This window comes from Typopeltis vanoorti, chromosome 25, assembly GCF_054136105.1.
Source record: "Typopeltis vanoorti isolate ZY-2024b chromosome 25, IOZ_Tvanoo_1.0, whole genome shotgun sequence".
Lineage (NCBI taxonomy): Eukaryota > Metazoa > Arthropoda > Arachnida > Uropygi > Thelyphonidae > Typopeltis > Typopeltis vanoorti.
The window spans coordinates 9,985,503-10,009,993 of NC_143573.1; the positions used below are offsets into that span (position 1 = coordinate 9,985,503).

At 36.3% G+C, this 24,491-nt stretch overlaps 1 protein-coding gene across 4 annotated transcripts in view; it reads left to right on the forward strand.

The window, feature by feature from the left end:
- Positions 1-24,491, forward strand: part of LOC150092525 (liprin-beta-1-like) — a 494,640-nt gene that overhangs the window by 432,278 nt on the left and 37,871 nt on the right. The window lies entirely within an intron of this gene.

Genomic DNA, 24,491 nt, shown 5'->3' on the forward strand with positions numbered 1-24,491 from the left:
ACTTAATAGTAAGCTTTGACATCACTTCACTATTCACAAATGTACCACTAATAGAAACCCTCAATCTACTGAAGTCACACTTCCCCCCTGATATATTTGAACTATTCAAATTCACAATACATGCAGGATATTTCACATGGAAAGGGAAAATATACAAACAAATTGATGGGACAGCCATGGGCTCCCCCCTTTCTCCCCCCCTAGCCAACTTTTACATAGAACACCTGGAAAAACAAGCAATCAATACAGCCACTCTCAAACCAACACTTTGGCTACGCTATGTTGATGATGTGCTTGCTATTTGGCCACATGGCCCTGAGACATTGAAAACATTCTTAGCACATTTAAATAGCCAACATCCAAAAATCCACTTTACTATGGAACTGGAAGCCAACAACTGTCTGCCCTTCCTGGATACACTCATCACACGTCTCCCAGATGGTTCCTTATCGTTTTCAGTTTTCAGAAAACCCACACATACAGGCAGATACTTACACAAACAATCACACCATCATCCTTCTCAACAATATGGCATATTAAAAACGCTAACCCATAGAGCGAGAGCAATCTGTTCAAATGACAAGGCTCTTACTGCTGAACTGACTCACTTACGCCACACCTTCTTGGCCAACGGCTACAATCCACAAAAAATAAACAAAATACTAAACACTCCTAAGAAACCCCTCCCACCATCCACCACAGAGAACTACAACAAAACAGTCACCATCCCTTACATTAAAGGCACATCCGAAAAGATCTCAAGAATTCTCAATAAACATAAACTACGCACTACATTCAGACCATGTAGCAAATTAGCCACCCTCATCCGCTCACCCAAGGACAGCATTCCTCCTTTATCACATCCAGGAGTCTACCAAGTACCCTGCTCATGCAATCAAGCCTACTACGGTCAAACAGGAAGAACTGTGAATATCCGCATCAGCGAACATAAACGATACGTCCGGAAATATCATTATGGGAAGTCGGGCCTAGCAGACCATGCTCTGGATACCCCTGCACACAGGATCAACTGGAAAAACACAAAAGTACTACACAGAAACCCATATAAATCAGAGAGATTGTTCTTAGAGGCGACAGAAGCCCTAAAACACACTCCAAATCTCAACAAATATGGCTGTATTAACTTGCCGATGATCTGGGAGACAGTCATATTAAGAAAAAACTAGCACTTTTCTAGGACTCTAGTAATATATGATAGCGTTTTTTTTTTTTTTTCAGATAGAGGGCGCCAAAATCAGGACTCTAGTCTTTGTGTTGCTGCTACAATTTTGTTTAAGTACACCATGTTGTTTTAGTCTCACGTATTGTGACAAACAGTGTTTTTGTGCTCTGAAGATGCTGGTTATAATACCAGCTAAATATCAGCATCAAGTTAATAAATTAATTATTTATTTAGTTTCTGTGTTCTATTATACCGTTAAAATAATAAACAACATGTTCGACGAACACATAAGTCTGTCCACACGTTTAATCAGAAAGGAAATATTCAGTTATTTGCTGATGCTGCAAAATTGGGTAGAGTAATAGTTAATTAAAACAATGTGGAGAGCTTGCAGGATGATTTAAATAGGCTGTCAGTATGGACAAAAGTTAATGGCTGTCAGTTTAATGTAGGGAAATGTAAAGTTACACATTTTTGGGATAATTCAATTACAATCTGTGTACCGCATTGATGGAACTATACCCCCATGAAATAGATTAAGCTTGGGATTTAGGAGTGATGGTTAAGTTTTGAAGGCATATTGCTAAGGTTGCCAAGTTAGCTCTTAAGATTACTTGGCTATTGAAGAACACACTAAGAAGCAGAGTTTAAAAAAGTTGTAATTCCTCTTTATAAGGCCTTGATACATCCACATCTGGATTACTGTGGTGGAAAGGATCCAGAAGCAAGTGACCAAGATGGCGATTGTTCTGTGGAATGTTTCCTTTGAGGTTAGATTGAGGGTCTGTGGATTGCAGAAGTTGGTTGATATGCGAAAAAGAGGAGATATGATAGAAACATTAAATGCTTTTAGAGAATTAATGCAGGGGAAATGTTTCAGCACTCAGGTAGAAGTGGCAGAACAAGAGGATATCCTCGAAGTTGATAAAAATATGGTTAATAGAGATGTGAGAACTAGATTTTTCATATGGAGAGTTTGAATGAATGGAATGAATTATCAGAGTCAGTTACGAGAACTTTGTCTATTAATGGGTTCAAGGAGAGGTATGGTCAGAGCCGGCACTAGGATCTTTGCCGCTCGCATGCAATTTCTATCTAAGCGCCCCTGTAACGATCCGAGCATGTGTGGTTCTTTTACAATAATAAAAATTTTAATTATTTGAAATTTCTTAAATAAATTTTGACAGAACACCCACACGTTGGTTCGCTAAATGTAATGAACCTGGGGTGTTGACTAGGCAGGATAATCGTTAAAAACCCGAATATTCAAAAAATTTTCAAAAGTTAAAGCAAATTTTGATAAAGCCACTTCACTTTAATCGTTGAATATAATGATACAGGGATTATAGCCTTCTCACTGACCTGAATCGCTAACAAAAGTAAAATGAATTTTAATTAAAGTTAAAATTTATTTGAACTAAAGTTTAAAAAATTCTTGCAATTTAAAAGTTACTAAATTCTTAGTAACTTGTAAAAATTGTATAATCATTTTTATAAGTGGAACTATCTTTTATGAAGAAAAAGAAACTCAAGACAGATGAGAAATAAGAACATAATTCAGAAATAATTAGAACATTTAATATAAGTATTCAAAAAATAACACCTTTACAGAACAACAGAAAATCTTTGTTATTAATTTGTAGTAATCTATACAAGAAATTGAAATTATCATAATGTGTGTTTTTAGTTGTTCAAAACGTTCTATTAACAAACACATTGCAACGTCCAGAAGTGTATAAAACACATACACTCTAAATTTATCTTCTGCCGATTGTGACATTTCGTCATGATACTCGTAGTCAAATTGTCGTGTCTTCTTTCGTCGTCGAACTTCCGTACCAGTTTTAAATTCTTATTCTCCATCCACCTCTTCACTCAGTTCTTTTGACGTTTTTAGAACTTCTTTAAAATTTGTATTTGATCGATACTCTTGTAAGAATATTTTTAAGTTTTCGATAGATTCTAAAGCAAGTGTAATGTTCATATTTTTGTCTTGAAGCATTTTACTCACAGGGTTTATTCTGTTAAGTAAATCATGCCAAGTTATAAGAGAGCAAATAAATTTGTAGTCCTTTATTTTAACACATAATGTTTGTGTTTCATGCTGAGTTTATTTATTAAAATTTTCATTATTTAATATTTCAAAAAGTGCATCGTAAATTTCTCCTAACTGATATCATAGAGGGCGGATTGCATTAATTTTACTTTCCCATCGCGTTTCAGATGACTGTTTCAGTGTTAAATTTTTACGAACTTTAAAAGGATTGCCCAACGTTTGTGAGAGAATGAAAAGAAATTGTATATTTCTTGAATAATTGCAAAGAAACTAATTGTATCTGCATTCACTTTGGCTGCATCGTTAATGATTAAATTTAGAATATAAGCAGCACATGGCACGTAAAAAGCTCGAGGATTTTTGTTCAAAAGCAAATTTTGGAGCCCATATTTTTTCCCTTTCATATTTGCCCCATTGTCATACCCTTGACCTCGCATGTCTTCAATGGGAATGGTCCATTTTCCCAGTTGTTCCATTATTGTTTACTGTTTTGTTCTGTTTTACTTGCATCAGGTGTGCAGTCTAAAATTATGGAATAATATTTAGATTTTCGGATTGATAATAAAATTATATCCCTGATTGCATTACTTAAAGTTTCCAATATTTCATTTTGACTGTCTTTACTGAAATAGCGTACTCTATTGTTTCGTTGTAGGGCCCTTTCAACATGCTTTTCCATAATGGGATCAAACTTCGCAAACAGTTCGAGTAATTTTAAAAAATTGCCATTATTCCTTGTATATAATTTATCAGATGATCTGCAAAAAGCAAAATTTTGGCTACCAAAGAATTTTATAATTTCAATTAAGCGTTCTAAAACACTCGTCCAATGTTTCTATTCCATTTCATACATGTTTTGAGTCTGGCAATCAATAGTAGTTTTGTTTTTTTAAATTTTTATCAAGTTAATTCCATTTTAAGAAATTTTTCATGTAAGTTAAACTAGTCTCATGTCTATGCAAAGTTGTACTTACATTTCTCCAATCGTTATAACCTTCTACAAGACTACCTGATTCAGTAGGTTCGAAAAGTTTGCAACGAAAGCAAAAAACAGAATTTAAAGTTTTGGAATAAATGAGCTGTGTTCTTGACATAAGCTCCCTGTTTTCCATTTTTCTATTATAATACGTGTCGACAAATTTATGACCATATGTATCTCTGGGATATATTATATTTTTCTTTTGAACAGGCCCCATTTCAATTAAAACAACTCAATATTTCCCCATTCATCTGGATCTTCAAAATTTACAGAGACTAACAATGTGTTAGTTTCGTGGTCAACTACAACTAAATCTTCTCCTAACTGTTTTTCACTTAAGTCATGCATCTTGTTATCTTGTTTAATAGTTGCAATAGTATTTTATGCAAACTGGATGATGTGCACGGTTCTTCAACTCCAATTTCTGATGTATCGAGTTGGATTTTGTGCACAGGATAATTTTTTTTTAAATTTTTGATTCCATTTCTATTTTATACTCACAAGAAATTATTACACAACACAACACAGAGACAAAATAATAGTCTGCACTGCGCTACTGTCAGTAGCCTACTGAGATGCATACCATATGAATGATTAACTAGCAACAAATGTTTTGTACGAAAATTTGTTTCTGCACATAAAAACCGTTCACTGTTTCACTTTAGATAGACTGCAGTAGACACAACATCTGCAGGCAAGCATTTAGCCTGCTATCGCTGCAAAAATGTAAACAGCCAGCTGATCAAAGAAGTGGCAATATACATTTTTTTTTAAATTTTTATTCGGTGTATCCGGCCTTATTTATATTTATTTTAATATTGATCCTTCTAAGAATTTTTTCTTTTTATGATCAAAATTTTGTTTCTTCAAAATGAACTTATGAACCGTGCTCCGGCGACGGCGCCCCCTTCGTAGCGGCGCCTGCATGCTCTGCATGCCCGCTTCTGCCGGCCCTGAGTATGGTAGATTGTGTAGATAGTTTGAGTTTCCCATTAGGCTTCAGGCTTCATGGAGGTGACTGTACAATAATAATAGAATAGTAAATGTGTTTTCTCAGTTTTCTTGTTTTCTTGGTAAGGGTCCAAAATTTTATAAAATTAAAAACAAAATTATCAAAAAATAGAGCACTAAAAAAATCTCTCCAATTTTCTGATTAGGTGTTAGCTGAACATAAAAGATGATGTGTATGCAACTAATGCTGTAAGTTAGAAACTGTTTCCTCCCTTAGAAAGTAATGCACTGTGTAACCTGAGTTGGTGAGAGGAATGATGAGTCACTTACATGCTGTAGTTTGGCACAGGATGACCTTTGCCCTCCTTGTACTGTATTGTTAAACCACTGACCATTTACAAATGATTATCTCAGAGAGATAATCTTGAGTGCTGCAGTCTTTTGACCGAAATAAGTGAAGAAAACTCTGACAGTCACAATTTGGTTTTGTTCTTTAAGATTGGCTACCCCAGTTAACTGGATTCAACTGCATAAAAAAGTAAGCAAGCTTACTTTTTTATGCTGCATTTATGCAGCATAAAAAATGTATGCATTTATGCTTTTTTATGCAGCAAGGCTTACTTTTTATATATTAATGAAATAAAATAAGTTAATAAAATAATAATAATAAAAATAAATAAAATAATTTTTGAAACAAAGTTAATTATTAAATTAAAATCATATTATCCAAGTGATAATCAACTGATAGTTCACAGTACTTCTGATGATAACTTTAATATGAATGTGAAAATGTCAAATAATAATTTTACAGTAATTTTTCAAACTTGCTGGTTGTCTTCATACTTATTCCATAATAAATAATTTGGTTTTTATATATTTTTTCTTTTTCTGGTAAAATAACCTGAGATATGTAGAGATGCATTTCTTCAAATTAACACAAAAAAAACACAAGTAAGTACTACTTTTTATTTATGGCCATATATTTTACCCTGAATATTACAGGCTATCATCAGTGGTGACAAGAGTTAATTACAAAGTAGAACATGAACAATGGAGTGATTTGAAAAAGTAAGCACTGTGTAATGTTATATACATAAAATGAGGCAATGGTATAACTGAGGAAATATTGCAATATTAATTATTCATTGGCTTTTTTTTAAAAAAAAATATTGATGTATGATTAAAATAAGACTTTCCCATACCTTAGATAGAGAGAAGCAGTCATTCTGATATAAGTTTGGATGGTGAGTTAAGACCTCAGCACTTTCTTTAAACAAGCATTCCGATTTATACTGACACCGATGAAGTAAGCATGTTTCAATCCATAGTAAGGTGAAAATGTCAAATAATTATTTTACTCTACATTATTACAGTAATTTTTCAAACTTAGGATGAAAGCATGCTGTTTGCAAGCCAGATTTTTCAGATTTACTGTTGCTAATATAAGATTGGTGTTCTTGTATTCTCTTTTCTACAGAGCATCCAGTTTGTCCAAAGTAAGAACAATGGCAGTTACAGGGAACTTGGTAAACACTAGAGAGAGCTAGAGGAGACTGTTTATCTTTTGAAGATGGAAACCATGCTGATAATTTGTTGATAGGAAGAAAAGTAGCCACTAAATTGTATTTCTTAAGAATTCTGGAAATTGATTCTGACATGTCAGAAATGTAAAGAATTGGATCTCGACATACTGTTTCCTTGTTATTTGAGCTAGGATTATAAGGATTAAAAAGCTGTTGCATGGTCCTCTCTGAGAAGCTCCTACTGAGTTTTATTAAAGTTTATGTATTGTTTGATGTTTAAGAGTTCTTGCTGTAGTAATAGCTGAGGTGTACAACAAATAGTATGAGCATGTTGCAGTAAATTTTTTATAATTCCAGTTTTATGTGATGGATGGTTAGCTGATTGCTGTTGAATATAGCATCCAGTGAAAGTATGCTTTTGATAAATCATCATCATTGTCATCAACAACCATGGGCCCAATGCCTGTAGGTGTTTGCTGCCATCTTGATATGATTCTTCCATTGCATTCTATTTTGTGCAAGATGACTCAGTTCGTGTATAGAGTTTCTGCACCATTTGACGATGTCATCACCCCATTCTCTGTTTGGTCTTCCTCTTTTGTTCTTTCCTTCAAACATTCCAAATAGCAACATTTTTAATTTTCTCTCATCGTTCATTCTACATATATGGCCAAATAGACATAGTTTCCTTTTGATTATTTCCTCATTGTTCACTTTCTGTATCCAGCTTATTCTCAAGATCTTTCTATAGCACTTCCTCTAAAGGAGGATAATGCCAATATCCTCCTTTCAGATTCTCTCTGGAGTACCCAGGCCGTGCATCCATAGAGCATGCTTAAGCACATAAAAGAGAAATGCTTGTATTTTGATATAATTGTAAATAGCCTGTAAAACTTTAAGATAACGTGATTAGGACAATTTTTGTGAGTATTCACGTGTGAAGTTCCTACTAAACTGTATGTTAACAATGAAAATAATATATATCTTGTCTGTTAGCAATGATAGAAAGTTTGTAAATTGTATATAACCAACTAGTAACACAAGGTCAAAATACGTGGGCGAGACAGCGGATTAGCGAGATGCCTGAAGCGGTCATGTATGCGTAGGGCACATGGCGCGCTGAAGTCTTCTTGGAAGATGCTACGGAAAGGCAAGACCCACGAGTACAAGAAAATAGCATATCAGGTGAAAATTAAGTATTGCAGAAGGGTGCCGATAGGGTTGATATAAAAGGGCTGGACCCCCCCCCCCCCAGAAAGGTCTTATGTCTTCTCTCTCTCTGTGGTCAGAGTTCTACTGGTGCCCTGGTCGAGGTTCACGTCGCCACCGGTTTCAAGCATTACGATGAGCAGGTAGAAGTTTTCCTATGCAGCGGGCTACACATGGGGAAATAGCGGCTAGCTAGCGAGCCTAATGGATGCAGTTTCGTCTACGTGCCAAGAAATCTCTAGGCATAGCTGATCGATGTGTAATTCCAAGTGGACCAACCTAAGCTGATGAAATTCCCACCCATAACATAGAAGGAAGACAATGTGCTGAGAAAAGGAACCAAGAAATTAAGAGATAAGCCTGATGAATCTTCAAGTTCGGTAAGGTACAAGCCTTTGATTATGTTTTGTATGAAAGGAAGAATTTTGTAATTTAAGAATCAAGGACATTCAAGAAAGTTAGAACTCTAATTAAGATTAAGGCAGGACTGTGATATATAACTAAAGTTGGTGAACATTTCAAGCCAAGGGCTATGTCTAGTATATGTGATGACTGTTAATTATGTCTAAGATGTTGTAGCATTACCTAATTTTAACTGTTTTACTAATACCTTAAATGTTTTGTTGGTTAGAGAACTGAGAAAGTGAGCCACTGGAATTTGAACAAGATTGTTCCGAAGCATTGATTATTGTCCAATATATGTTGATTTCTTTTACTTTGTAATTTAGTAGTTTAGTAATGATAGAAAATTCTCTGTTGTGTAAAATTATCAATATGTTAAATAAACCTTTTGCTCTTATTCATTTGGTTGCCTGAATTTAAGAATCTGATGCACCACTCATAAAAGATTTGGACCGAAGCGGGATATATATAGGGAGTAGACTTTATAACGGAGGGTCACGACTAGCATTAGAATTGAATTAGACGGTATTATCATTTCAAAGTGGGGTATTTTAAGTATGACAAAGTAACTATGTGCCAGTCTGAGAGTTCACTCCTTGGCTGAAAGATATTTCCAATCTGGGGGTTCAGGGTGGCGCAGCGAAACAAATAAATTTTTCCTGAACCGTGAAAAGGAGATAACTCCAGACATTTAGAAATGGTCAGTTGCTTACTTTGCTACTTAAACAGCAAGAGTGCACATAGAGCTCTATATCTTAAATTATTAATAAGGGGATTGTATGCAGTGCCATATCTAAATATAATATAGGGTTAAGGGAAGCAAGACAGAAGGTAAAGACAAACATACGAGAACAACATTTTTATCGAAAAAACAAAACATAAACTGCTGAAGATACAGGTTTCTACAATGCACAGTTTAGTTTGCATCTTTACAACTCAGCTCTTCCATATTTTGATAAATGGAAGTAATTAGTTCCCCTGAATGGTGAGCAGAGTAGTAGAATATCTAAAAAAGGATAATTTATTTTCTTTTTTCATTTCCATAGTAAATTTAATTTATGAATTTAGATTATGTTAGATAAAAAAAAAGTAGTTAGTATGTCTTCTTCGTTATGAGGACGGATAGCAAAACATCTATATGATGAATCCAAAATGAAATCCAGTTATTATGGATTTTACCAATTATAAAAGTAAAATTGCTCTTTTATTAGGGAATTGATTAATGTACCAAGAGTTGGATTGCCTCAGAAAATTGAGCTCTTTACTAGATGAAGTTGTAAGCCTCAATAGAGGCACCATAGAAAAACTTAAAACTTATTTTGCTAGAACACGTAGGTTCTGTGGTTTACCTAAGATACATAAGGAGGACATTCTGCTTCATTCAACTGTTGACTGTGTAGATTCACCTACTTATGAAATAGCCAAATTTTTAGTACACCTATTGAAAGCTCAGATGGGCAACTCCCACTCATTCATAAAAAATTCTTCTGATTTTCTAGATAAAGTGAAACATGTTTCCCTACAATCCACTGATATAATGGTTACCTTTAATATAGAATCTCTTCACAGATATTTTCCTGGAAGAACATGAAAGATACATCCGCTACTATTACTATGGCAAGTCGGGACTGGCAGACCACGCTTTGGACACTCCTTCACACAGGATTAGATGGAGAAAAACGGATGTGCTATTTAGGAGTCGTTATAGATCTGATAGACTATTTTTTGAGTCAGCAATGGCTTTGAAGAATTCTCCCAACCTTAACAAATATGGTTGCATTAATTTGCCAAAAATCTGGGAGACCGTTATCCTAAGAAAAACTCCTGGATAACTGCTGCGTTTTTTTTTTTTTTTTTTTTTTTTTTTTTTTTTTTTTCCGTTAGAGGGCGCCAAAAATAGGACTTTAGATCTTTTGTCTTTCTGCAATTATATGGTTTCACTCACTGTCGCGTTTACATGTGTGTTGTGCTCTGATGATGCTGATTTGAAAATCAGCGATATATTAGCGTTAATAAAACATCCTTGTTAATAAAAGTGTTTGTGGTGTTGTTAATACCGTGAAAAAATAAGTCATGAATTTCCCTTGAGAATACACTACATCTACTTTCAGAAGCATTCTGCAGGATACAGTGAAATTATTCGACTTCGTTATGCACTCTGGATATTTTATTTGTGAAAATAAGTTTTACAGTCAAATTGAAGGAACTACAGTGGGAAGTTCACTCTCCCCAACACTTGCTAACTTTTATTTAGAACATTTAGAGAACATCCTTTTCTCATCCATACACCCTTCATTTTGGGTTTGTTATATAGATGATGTTTTTGCTATTGTCCCCTTACAGTCAAGTTGAAGGAACTGCAGTGAGAAGTTCACCCCCCCACACACACACACTTGCTAACTTTTATTTAGAACATTTAGAAGATATTCTTTTCTCATCCATACACCCTTCATTTCTGTCTTTTTTTTTTTTTTTTTCTATGGAGATGATGTTTTTGCTATTTGTCCTCATAATAAAGACACATTGGCAAAATTGGCTACACCACATAGAAAAGATGAATAACAATAGGATCCCCAAATTAGCATATAAACCTACAGGAAGAAGAGACCGTGGACATCCAAGATTAAGGTGAAAAGATCAACTTCATCTGCAGAGCAGGAACAGGACATAAAAAAGCCTATACCTGAATTGCTCAGACGCTGATAACACATTACCTACTTTTTTATCCAATATAAACAATCTGCATCCACAAATTAAATTTACTATGGAAATGAAAAAAGAAAAAAACAATTAATTGACCTTTTTTTAGATATTCTACTCCTCCACTCAGTGGCAGATTATCCATTAAAGCAATGAGGCACGTTCCTAGGGGCCTCAAGCTTTGGGGGCCCCCCAAGCCAAGACATTTTCCTATAGTGTTTTAAAATAGATTAATATTTTCAGTAAACATCATAAAAATCTTGATTATTTTAAGCGAAAATTTTTTCAAAACAATTATTACATTTTAATATGTATTTTGAACAGCGCGCACTATCTATGCGTTAAATAATGCCGCAATACCAATGTCGGCGCTAGTTGACAAGCTTTGTATTTTAAACAGCCCGCGCTATCTACGCTTTAAATTAAACCGCATTTGAGGTCACGAAAACTGTTTGCATTGCCGAGATAGGAGGTTTTGCCTGGTTGCTCCTTAGCTTCATTTGTTATTGAATCATGTAAGAATGGGATGTTTGTTTTCAAAAATAACTTTTTAGTGTGACTTTTCATGTTTTCATTATTTGAGTGTAATGCAAGTAAAAAAAAAAGCTTTGTAAAAAAAACCGATAAAAAAATTAAAAAATAAATAAAAGGTTTTATTATTTATCATCCTTTAACCCTTTAACAGGCAGAAAAATCCAGAAGTTCAAAAAATTCAAAAGTACAAAATTTCGTTTATTTGCCACCTAACTTTTATTTTTTTTATTCTTTTTTTTATTATTATTATTTTTTGGGGGCCCCCAAATATAATTTGCTTAGGGGCCCCAAATATCCTTAATCCATCACTGCCTCCACTCACTATCAGGGGAATTAATTACTTCCTTTTATTGAAGGTCTACTTTCACTGGGCACTATTCAACATTAATTAGTTAACCATCTATAACAGGAAACTGGAATTATAAAAAATTTACTGCAACATCATTATTATTATTATTATCATCATCATCATTATATTCCTGCCATGTACCCTCAAGGGGTGTACAGGATATGATAGTACTACATGAAAAAAATTACATCATTACTAACTTCCTATCTACAATTTTCTTCCAAATCAGTCTGTTACTTGTCAAGACTCCAACATTATCAGATCTTATATTTCTATCGTCTAAGGCACTTTGTACCGTATCAATTCACATGGATACTGAATGAACGAGGATGGGCTGGCAATTTGGGATTTACCTGACAAAATTGTATTCTTATTGGTTAAACCAAAATAAAAAATGACAGTACAACATGACAAAAAAATTATTATTATTATTATTATTATTCAACCCTCCACGGAGTCAAAAGACTCATAGTGGGAGGTCCTTCCTCTGTCAAGACTCATCGAGGGGAGGTCCCCCCTAAGAAACACAAAGTGTATCATACCACTCCTTAAACTCATTGACCGTTCTCACTCTCACCACTCCATCAGGCAATGCATTCCATGGTTCAATCATCCTCCATGCAAAGAAACCACTCCTCACCCTCTTGCTCATAGTTTCCTTTCGTAACTTCCAGGGATGACCTCTTGTCATCACTCCTTCCCGCTGTTCAACCAAGCGAAAGAACTCCCTAGCCTCTCAACAGTTTAAAAGTCTCAATCATATCACCTCTCCTTCTTCTATCCACCAAACTCTGCCGTCCACATTCCCTCAGCCGATCCTCATAACCAAAATTGTACATTCCTGAAACCATCTTTGTCATCCGTCTTTGTATCCTTTCCACAGTTAATTTATCCCCTTCAAATCCTGAGGACCCAATCTGTGAACAATAGTCTAAGTGTGGTCTGATCAGAGACTTATACAATGGAATGATAATCCTTTTATCTCTGCAGGTCAGTGTCCTTCTCATAATTGCAGCAATCCTCTGTGTTACCTTCACCACCTTTGCAATATGTCCCCTAAATTTCAGGTTTCTATCAATCATCAACCCCAGAACTCTTGTCTCCCCTACTTCCTCCAGTATAACTCCTCCCATAGAGTATGCAGCATCCCATCGATGTTTCCCAAACCTCAAGACCTTACAGTTTGCTGCATTAAACTGACCCCCATTCGTTTGCCCATCTATCTAGCTTATTCAAATCCTCTTGCAGGGCTACCACATCTGCACTATTATTAAAAATCCTTCCCAGCTTCACATCATCCGCAAACAACTGAATATCTCCTTGCAATCCACTGGCAATGTCATTGATATAAAGGTTAAACAATATAGGTCCTAGTACTGAGCCCTGTAGGACCCCACTTGTAACCCTCTGCCTCCTTGAAACTGGTCCACCATACACAACTCTCTGATACTGATCAGACAGCCAATCCTGAATCCAATTGACCAATCTGACATTCAGACCATGTGCTGCAACTTAAATATCAGCTTATCATGTGGCACCCTGTCAAATGCCTTTGCTAAGTCTAAGAAAATTGCAGTATATGCTTTTCCCTCATCTAATGTTCTTGTAACTTTATTATAAAAGGCTAGCATATTGCTAAAACAAGAGCACCCTTTCACAAATCCATGTTGACTCTCACAGATAACAATACCCTCATCTGCCCAATGCTGTATACAGTCCCTCACTACTTTCTCCAAGATCTTAACAACTGCTGATGACACACAGACTGGCCTATAATTAGACACTTCCAGTCTGTTACCACCCTTATGCAATGGCACTATCTTACCTTCCTTCCATTCCCTGGGCACCTTTCCTGCAGCCAGACTTTCATTGAAAAGCCAGGTTAAAGGCACTGTCAGTTCCCTAGCACATTCTCTCAAAACTCGTGGTGAAATACCATCCAGTCCCAAAGCTTTACTGACATCCAGAGTACTCAGTATCTGAAACACACTCTCCTCCTGTACCTCTAAACCTTGAACCAGCCCTATCCCTCTAGCATTAAAACTGACTCCTCTAGGATGAAATACTCCAATAAAGTGTTCATTGAACAATTCCACTATGTCCTCTGCATCAGTCACTCTATTCCAATTTTTATCCCACAATATCATTCTTCCAAAGTCATTTCTTCTCCAACTGGCCACATAGCTAAAAAATTCCCTAGGATTTTCTTTGGATCTTAGGGCCAATCTCCTCTCATATTTCAGTTTCGCTTTCCTTACCACACTAGTCACTCTTCTGGCCTGCGTCTTATATTCTTCATGTATCTTCTCTTCACCTGTCTCCTTATATCTCTTCCATAGCCTCTTTTTCACATGCAATTCCTGTTTAATATTGTTTGTCGTCCACTTTACATCAAATTGTGTCCTCTTCTTCACTCGTGGTATACAACTTACCATTGCTGCTAATAAATATTCTTTCACAATTTCCCATGCACTAATGATATCCCGGCCTTCCAATTCCTCCCTCCATGAAACTTCCCGAAGTTGACGTCTAAGACTATTATAATCACCTGCTTTATAATTCACCATAAGTTCCCGTCTCTTTGATACTCCTGCATGTCTATTCATTTTCCAAGTCAAAACCATATGGTCACTCTCTCCAACTGGTGGGAGAGATGTCATCTCAGTTATTATCAACTCTTCTGATGCTATAACCAAATCCAAAACTCTTGAACCTCTTGTTTCCTCTGTTACATGTTGTCTAAGACATTTGTCCCTCAAGAATTCTAGAAATTCCATTCCCCTATTGCTACATGCATCTTCCTCTCTCCAATTTATATTACTGTAGTTAAAATCTCCCATAACCATTCTTCTTGCACTTGCCAAACTTAACTGTTTAAACATCTCCTGGTCCCCATCCTCTGTGCTGCTGGGTCTGTAGCAATACCCCACTAAATATCCTGTGTTGCTCACCTCCACCTCACACCATATGCTTTCAAAATCATTAGTGTCACAGCCTTCCAAAGCCTCCACTCTTAGAGGACAATGGTCGTCACTTATCATAAGCAGTACTCCACCACCACGCTTTCCCTTCCTATCCTGCCGAAAATGCTGTACCCAGGAACTTCTATTCCTCTTATTACTTATCATAAGGTCATCACTTATCATAAGCAGTACCCCACAGCATGCTCATATTATTTGTTCTACACCTCAGCTATTATTACAGCAGGAACTCTTTAACATCAAACAATACATGAAACTTAATGGCTTCTCAGAGAGGACCAAGCAACAGCTTTTTAATGCCTATAATCCTAGCTCAAATAACAAGGAAACAGTATACATCAAGTTCTAATCCCATACATTTCTGCATCTCAGAACCAATTTTCAAAATTCTTAAGAAATACAATTTAGTGGCTACTTATCTTCCTCTCAGCAAATTATCAGCATAGTTTCCATCTTCAAAAGATAAACAGATAAACTGTCTCTTCTAGCTTCCACCCCTGATGTCTCCCAAGTTCCTTGTGACTGTCATCATTCTTACCATGGAAAAACTGGATGCTCTGTAGAAAAGAGAATACTAGAACCTCAATCTTATATTAGCAATAGTAAATCTTAAAAATCTGGCTTGCGACAGCGCAGAATAGATACAGACTGCAAACATCCTATGGTCTGAAACACACTTACTTCATTGTTGTAAGCATAAATTTGAACATGTATATAAAGAAAGTGCTGAGGCCTTACCTCACCATCTGAACTTAAATTGGAAAGACTGCCTCTCTGTAAGATATGGGAAAGTCTTATTTTATACACATCAGTAATTTTTTTTTTAAATAGCTAATGAATAATTAATATTGCAATATTTCCTCAGTTATACCATTGCGTTATTTTATGTATAACATCACATAGTGCTTACTTTTTTCAAGTCAATACATTGTTCTCATTCTACTTTGTAATTAACTATTATTGCCTGTAATATTCAGGCTGAAATATTTGGCCTTAAATAAATACTATTATTTGTTCCTCATGTTTATCGTGTTAATTTGAAGAAACATCTCATGACACAAGTATCTCTTAAACAACATGTAGAGTTGCATTATCAAAGCTAATATGAAATCTGAATTTATATTTGAAATTTATTTATTTTAATAAAAGATAAGAAAGTTGCCTTTGAGTGTTGTAGGAGGATTAATTTTATTAATTGCTTGACAAGTTGGCAGTTGTGATTGTGTGTGCTTTCAGTTACTAGATGAAGAGGGATAGAGGTGGAATAATCTTGAATTTTAGAATTTTGGCTTATATGTCATTTAATTTTTTTTTTTTTTTTTCCATTACAATTTTTAATTGTTTCCACAACTATTAGTGTTTTACTCTGGCCAATGCCTTTTTGTTCAGAAGATACTACTTTGAAATTTGGTGAAATATCAGCAGCTTAATAAATAATCCTTTTTATTATTGGTTTTCAATTTCAATTTCTTGTGGGATAATACCATTAAATGTTAAGACGAATCATTACTAAAACACTTAAGGAATTGAACAACGTAGTTAAGGATATAAATTAAATTAAACTTTAATAAATATTTTCTGATATTTCAGCAACGTCACGTTGCCATCTTCTAAAGGAACTTACAAAAAAAGTTACGTGCACGTAGGCACTACAACACAGAAACTGGGAATGAAGAGATGAAGCTATTGTTCTCCTAACAGTCCTGATGTGCCCTCTAGTGGGCTAAGTAGGTGTTCTTGGCCGTTGGGCTGAAGGTCTGCTGATGTAGGCCTCCCAAATTTGGGGCAGTCGCATACAACCAAATTTGTTGAGATTTGGAGAATTTCTTAGGGCTGAGGCTGATTCCATAAAGAGTCTTTCAAATTTGTATTTGCTACAGTGTATCACTGTAGCTTTCTTCCACCGTATTCTGTGGCGTGTATCCAGAGCATGGTCCGCAAGCCCAGAATGACTGTATTTGTGAAAACGGATGTAGTCCTTGTGTTCTGAAATTCTGATATTCGCTGTCCTGCCTGTTTGGCCAAAGTAAGACAGTTTATAACTGCAAGGGACCTGGTATACACCAGGTAGGTCTAGGGGAAGTGGTTGGTCTTTAGTGGAGCAGATAAGGGATGCCAATTTTCTGTAAGGTTTGTAACAGGTGGTCAGGTCATGTTTTTTTAAGATTTTGGTAATCTTTTCTGAGGTGCCTCGGATGTAGGGAATGGTGATGGATTTAGAGTAATCCTTGTTGTGGGGGGGGGGATCTGTGGTTTGTAGGTTCTAATATTTTTTTTGGGGGGTAGCCATTGGCTGAGAAAGTGTTGAGGATGTGATTTAGTTCAGTGTTTAGGACCAAGTCGTTTGAACAGATTAGTTTAGCCCTGTTGTATAGTGTTTTCACTACTCCATATTGTTGTGGGGGGGGGGGGGATTGTTGGTGAATGTATCTGCCTGTATGGGTGGGTTTTCTGTAAACTGAGAAAACCAAGGTTCCATTAGGCTCATTTCATTGTGAACTGAAATATGGCTGAGATATCAGGAGAAAATTTAGCTTGGATTAGCTCTAAAGTTTCCTTGAGTGGGACATTTGTAAATAAAGAGGAGACATCAAAGCTGACCATTATGTCAGTATGTTGGAGTGTAAGGTTTTCTATGCTGGCTTTGAAATGGGCTGAGTTTTTTATGTGTGATGGTGTATTGCCAGTATAGTGTGTGAGCTCTTTGGCCAAATGTTTAGCTAATTTGTATGTGGGGGAATCAATGCCATCCACTATGGGACGTAATGGCACATTTTCTTTGTGTATTTTTGGGAGTCCGTAAATACAGGGGGGGGGGGGGTATAGAGTTAAACAGCTTTAATCTGTTGGTAACTTCTACAGGCCAAGAAGTGACTCTCTAAAGGAGCCTGTGAAGTTTTCTAATTTGAGAGTTGGTGGGATTGTAATTGATAGGGAGGTAAGTGGCCCAATCTAATAGAAGAGCATTCAGCTTACCTGTGTAGTCCTTTTGGTTAAGTACTACAGTTGCAATTCCCTTATCCGCTTTGGTGATAACTAATTCTTTATTATTCTTCATTTCCTGTAGAACTTTATATTCTTTGTTGGATATGTTGGTTTTTGGTGGTCTTGCCTTGGAAAGGACACAGGCTACATCCAGTCTTACACTGTTTGCGACTTGATGTGGAAGGTGGCGGATTCCGTGTTCGATCTGGATCATAATATCCTCACTAGGTATTTTATTGGGACCAATGGCGAAGTTGTGTCCACGTGACAGCACATTGAGTGCTTCAGGCTTCAGGGTGACTGATGAAAGGTTGATTATCGTGTTGGTAGCAGGTTTTGGAAAGACGGTAGAGTTCTTTTTTAATTTTTCGAACTTTTTCATCTGTCGGCCTCGTATTTTTTTAAATTCTTTTTCGGCAGCTGTACATGAGATGTCATGTAAAATCGACCAAAGTTCGTGGTTTAGAGTGCATGAAAGCTCATCTTCGATGGCACGAATAGCTTCGTTAATGTCTACTAAGAGCGACTGCGTTGCGGTGATTTGTTCACGTAGCTAGTATATTCGGAGAGCTTTTTGTGACACATGCGACTGCCCCAAATTTGGGAGGCCTACATCAGCAGACCTTCAGCCCAACGGCCAAGAACACCTACTTAGCCCACTAGAGGGCACCATCAGGACTGTTACGAGAACAATAGCTTCATCTCTTCATTCCCAGTTTCTGTGTTGTAGTGCCTATGTGCACGTAACTTTTTTTGTAAGTTCCTTTAGAAGATGGCAACATGACGTTGCTGAAATATCGGAAAATATTTATTAAAGTTTAATTTAATTTTGTGTGCCTGTGTGCACACAAAATTAAGTGCCTGTGTGCACCTGCCTTTTTGTAAGTTCCTTTAGAAAATGGCAATGTGACATTGCCGAAATATCGGAAATATCTATTAAAGTATTATTTAATTTATATTCAGATCTACGTTGTTTCAGTTCCCTAAGTGATTTAGAAATGCATAACCAACGTATAAGCCTGTCTACGAGATTTAATTTAATTTATATCCTTAACTACGTTGTTCAATTCCTTAAGTGTTTTAATAATGCATAACCAACGTATAAGCCTGTCTACGAGAATCATTACTAACCTTTCTACATGTCTGGAAATAGGATTGTTCAGAGACTGAAGATTACTGATAGGAGAATTTTGAAGAAAATTACAAGAGCAAATAGATGACATCACTTGGCTGAACTCTATTGAAATTGAACATATCCAGAAAAAAAGTTGGCATAGTTAACATTTAAGATTATGTAAGAAGAGCTAATTGAAGATAGTATGGTATGGTCATTTAGCCAGAATGACAAATGAATGATTTGCAAAACAAGTGTTTGAAGAAGTAGAAGCGAAGGAGCCAGAGGATGACCAAGATATAGGTGGACATGCACTTAGGAGTCCTTTAAAACAGTGCTTCCCAACCTTCTGGATGTCAGGGCCCCCTTTGGAAAAATTAAAATATTTCACGGCCCCCTCAAAAAAAATCATAATATAGACATATTTTATTATAATATTTATTGTATTTATATTCAATACAAAACATACACAGGGAATATTGCAAAAATCAAATGCAAATATTACATTTTTTGCATCTTAAATACACATTTGACATGGCACATTATCTCATATTTTTATATAGATTGATATATTGTTATTGTACATTTGCAGTACAAGCACATGAAATGTAAAACGATTAGTAATAAAGAAAGAATTAAACACATAAAAAAAGTTTAATAACAATTTAATGTGATGGATGTGTTTCAGTACTGCTACACAAAAAGTCAATATCAGGTGAAATATTTGAAACTGAAATTCTTAGATTTCTACTTTGAAATGAAACTTATACGAATAAGCATATATTTACTAATATTCATTAAGCGCCGAAATATGCAGGAAGCAAAATTTGTGAACCCTCACCAATGTGTGATTTTTTTCCATTAAAATATAAAAAATAACAAGAAAGAAATATTAAAAATTAAATACATTTCTTTTAAGATAAAAAAATCTACTTAGTCTTAAAACATTTTAAATTTGTTTTAATTATTTCACGGCCCCCTCAACAAAACCTACGGCCCCCAAGTGGGCCGTGGCCCACAGTTTGGGAAGCGTTGCTTTAGAAGATCAAAAGAGAGTTGATCAAATCTTGAAACTATTCTTGAAATATTAATTGTCTTAGACGTAATATCTGCTTTGTCCCAGAAGAGTATACTGCAGAATGATGGTGATGATATGAGGTTGGCTAAATGAGTGGGAATGCCAGTGTAACACAACTGAGTGCAAGATTATAAACTTTAGAATTCAGAGATGAAAAGCTGTTTACTGAAGGGACCAGAGCAATCTTTAGGTGATGGTTATTTGGGAGCTGAAGTATAGTGATCAATACGAATATTACAACAGTCAATACTGTTGTAATATTCGTGATTTGTAATTTATAGTTTATTATATTGTTTGTGACGTTGCCTTTTACTTTCAATGTATTTCTCCTTTTACTTCATTATTTTCGAGTCTGCTTGATCTTGTACAAAAATGCCTCTATGCTCTTATCTCAAACTCACTTATAATACTATTATTCTACTTCAGTCCGTTCGTAATCTACTTAGCTTACTCCCCCCCTCCCCTTTCATTTCATAAAGTATACTCTTACACGTATTAGTAATGTAGACTGAAGAAATGCCTCTGGCTGGGGCAAAATCCTTAATGTAGATTGCTGTAATTCTAGTGTATTAATCCTTAAAAATTTATTTTTGTTAACGACTGCACCATTAAGGATTGTGTAAAAGAATTTTTCCTTTACATACAAGACAATAATTTATCTAAGCACGTATAATAACTCTTAAATCAATTTTATCTCAAGCAACTTTGAATTACTCAGTCGTGGCTGTTACTTCACTTAGGTCACACAGGTTTGATTTGTTTTTGTGAGACAGTGCATTGGCCAACAAAGATCAGGCAAGCTATTAACAAAACCAAACATATTTATTATAGCTAAGACAATTAATATACAAAATTAATGGGATATATCCCGTGCCTGATTCTCCACACATTCATTAAGACAATTCACTTAAGGTACTAAACAAAGAAACTTTTTGCACTTAACTTAGTGGACATGTGGGTGGATTTTTAACAAACATATCCCTGCTCTCTATCCCATTTATATTATACACGTTTTAAGGATTATGTAACACAAGCACTATTCAAGTTTATAGTATTCTTTTAAGCACATTCAAACTTGCATTCGGCTTTCTGACCTCTTCAACACATTATGCCATTAGTTAAACAGAATCAACATCTATCTATCATCTGTACACACAATCTAGGCTATTAACATAAAGCAATTTAATTACAAGTGCACAATATCATGTACAGTCCCGGATCCAAAAGGATTAAGGGTGAATTCTGCAGGTTCCTTTCTCAGTCTTGCGTGACGGCTGTGATCGGGCACTATCCTTCATGAGCACTTCTACGTGAAGCGACTAAAGAATTGTCAGTACCCTTGACCATTTTGTTTAATTTGAGTCTCTGGTCTGGGTTAGTCCTGAGGGGGTGGAAAGAGGGGAAAATAGTTCCACTGCATAAAGGAGGTTCCAAGACATGTTGTAAATTACCAACCGATTAGCATATCAGGCATCGTTGTCAAGGTCTTGGAGAAATTAGTCAAGAGAAGAATACAGGATTGGATAGATGAAAATGGGATACTGTATGGGGGACAACATGGTTTTGTGAAGGGTAGATCATGCCTCAGTAACTTGCTCACGTTTTATAACACAGTGACGGCTGAACTGGATAAGGATAATGGGTTTACAGTGATTCTACTGGACCTTGCCAAAGCCTTTGACAGGATACCACATGTTACTCTAATCAGTAAACTGGAGCAGATGGGGATGGATATAGGGTTGGTGAGATGGATAGGAGGGTGGTTGATGGAGAGATACCATCTCTCCATCAAACACTCACAATGGAGAGAGTGGTTTATTCCGGAGTGGAGTCCAAAAGACGGCTTGTGACTAGTGGTGTGCCACAGGGTTCTGTTCTTGGACCACTACTTTTCAATTTGTTCATTAACGATATAGGAAAGGATCTGAGAGGAAGTGTTCACTTGTTTGCTGATGATACAAAGCTGGGTAGAGCAATTGTGAGTGCACAGGATGTCAAAATTTTGCAGGATGATTTGGATAGTTTGGAGGACTGGACTAGGGAAAATAGATGTCAATTCAACATGGCAAAATGTAAGGTTGTGCATTTTGGAGTGAAAAGATTAGCAGCAGTATATCACATTGGTGGAACTGTACTCCAGGAGATTGATGAGGCCAGGGATTTGGGAGTGTTTGTGGATAGGAAGTTGAAGTTTAGGGGGCACATTGCAAAAGTGGCCAAAACAGCTCATCAAATCACTTGGTTGCTGAAAAATACTTTAACAAGCAGAGACAAACAAGTTATTGTTTCTCTATATCGAGTCTTGATAAGACCCTATCTCGATTACTGTGCCCAGATATGGGCGCCAGGGTTTCTTTTCGATGGGGAGGAGGTGGAGAGGATCCAGAGACGAGTGACCAAGATGATAGCAGGTCTGTGGAATGAACCTTATGAGAACAGGTTGAAGATTTGTAGGTTACAAAAATTGCTTGATAGGCAGAAAAGGGGTGATATGATTGAGAGATTCAAATTACTGAAGGGTTTCTATAAGATTAATCCAGAAGATATTTTTGAGAATAGGATTGGTGGTGGGAGGACTAGGGCCATACGTGGAAGTTGGGCAAGAATGTGGTTAGCAGGGGTGTTAGAACTAGGTTTTTTACTTGGAGAGTGGTGAATGAGTGGAATTAGTTGACAGTCTGTTGTGGGTGCTATGACTGTGAATGAGGTCAAGGCGAGGTATGATATATACTGTGTGAATGTCGAATAGTTGCTCTTGATATGATGTTAGGGCCTCCCTCGATGAGTCTTTCGACTCCTTGGAGTTGCCTGAGATGATGATAATAATAATAATATCCTACGGTTGTCATCTTGCAAATTCCTTCCTTGTAACAGTAATGTATTTCTTTGCCAATGTCAGGGACTGGTTCGGCTACGACAACTCACCACGCACATAGATCAGTACACTCGTTGAATTTCACGGAAGGCTACCTTGAAATATGGCCTGTTCTGCCAGCGAATTCCCCATGATCTCCAGAACTAAACTACTGTTCACAGGAACCCGACTCTTCCCCATCTTCGCAAAGGCTTGCCACCACAGGAACAAAAAATAAGAGAGAGCAGCTTTTGCCCCTCAATCTCCGCCTTTTATATCATTGGCCATCCCTTGGCCTTCCTTCCAAAACTTCCCGGATTTACTGGAAGTACTCTTACGTCACCCATGCTTACGTTAGGTTTTGGCAGCAAAACTCGTATATTTCTGTGACCTTTGAGACTGTTGTTGACCTTCAGTTTACTAGTCTAATCCTGTCTGATCTTTTTAGCTACAATTGCTTGTGGTTCTACATTCAGTTATTCTAACATTATGTTACACAATTTATTACATTACACTCGGTTATATACACTCTTAATTATAAGTGTTTTATGGCCCATGTAAAATCGATATAGGTAAAAAATATTTCTATGTTTCACCACAAGAGATTTTACACTGCCACATTGCAACAGTCATAAAGCCCACCCAGTCACTTGATGTAATGGTGAGAAGAGCATTAACAAACAGAGTTAAGGATGTTTTTTGTATAGAACCTTGATCAGATCACATCACATCAGGATTAATAGTGTGCAGACTGGTCTTATCAGGATTTTGGAATATGGCTGTGAGGCTTGGTTGAGGAAATGTAATTCCCAGAATTTGATTGGTGAAGAATGAGGATTGAGATACATAAATTATGAAAAGGTGCTTAACAAATGGCTACTAAAGCTATATCTGCAAGTTGTGCAAGGAAGTTGAACTATATGTAGAAGTTCCACACATATAGCTTATGTGTGTGTGTGTGTATCTGTGCAACTGAATACGTGTTTTAAGGGAATGGTGAGAAGACGGTGATGTATTGACAGAATGATTCTAATGAAGTGCGGTAAGACTGACCTTGTGGGATATAAAGTGGACCTCTACTGCAAGTTTCTTGAGTCTGGAGGTCTTGTCCTGATGATGATGATGATGATAAATCTTCCAAATTTATTGTGTGTGAAGCTATTGGCTCAGTGTAGGGAGTTTCTGTGCCATGAAACATTTTTGTGAATGTGGACTACTTCTTTCCTTGATATGCCAAAGAACAAAAAAAGCAGAAGTGAACTTTCAGCAGGTAGTATTTGAAGAAAAGTATAGCATCATGAAATCATTAGGAAATGGTTTTATAAACAACAATAATAATAATTATTATTATCCCAAGACCCCCATGAAGTCAAAGACTTATCTAGGAGGTCCTTTTGTCATACACACAGCTCATCATACTGTGTTTTAAACACACTCAAATTCTTTGCAGATTCCGCACTCTCAGGCAAGGCATATTCCAATCATTCACAAGTCTGCATGCAAAAAAAACCTGCTTCTCACTCCCCTGCCCCTTATACAGCTTCCAGGGATGTCCTCTGGTTCTCCCTTGATCTCCCACCGTTTGCTGTAAAA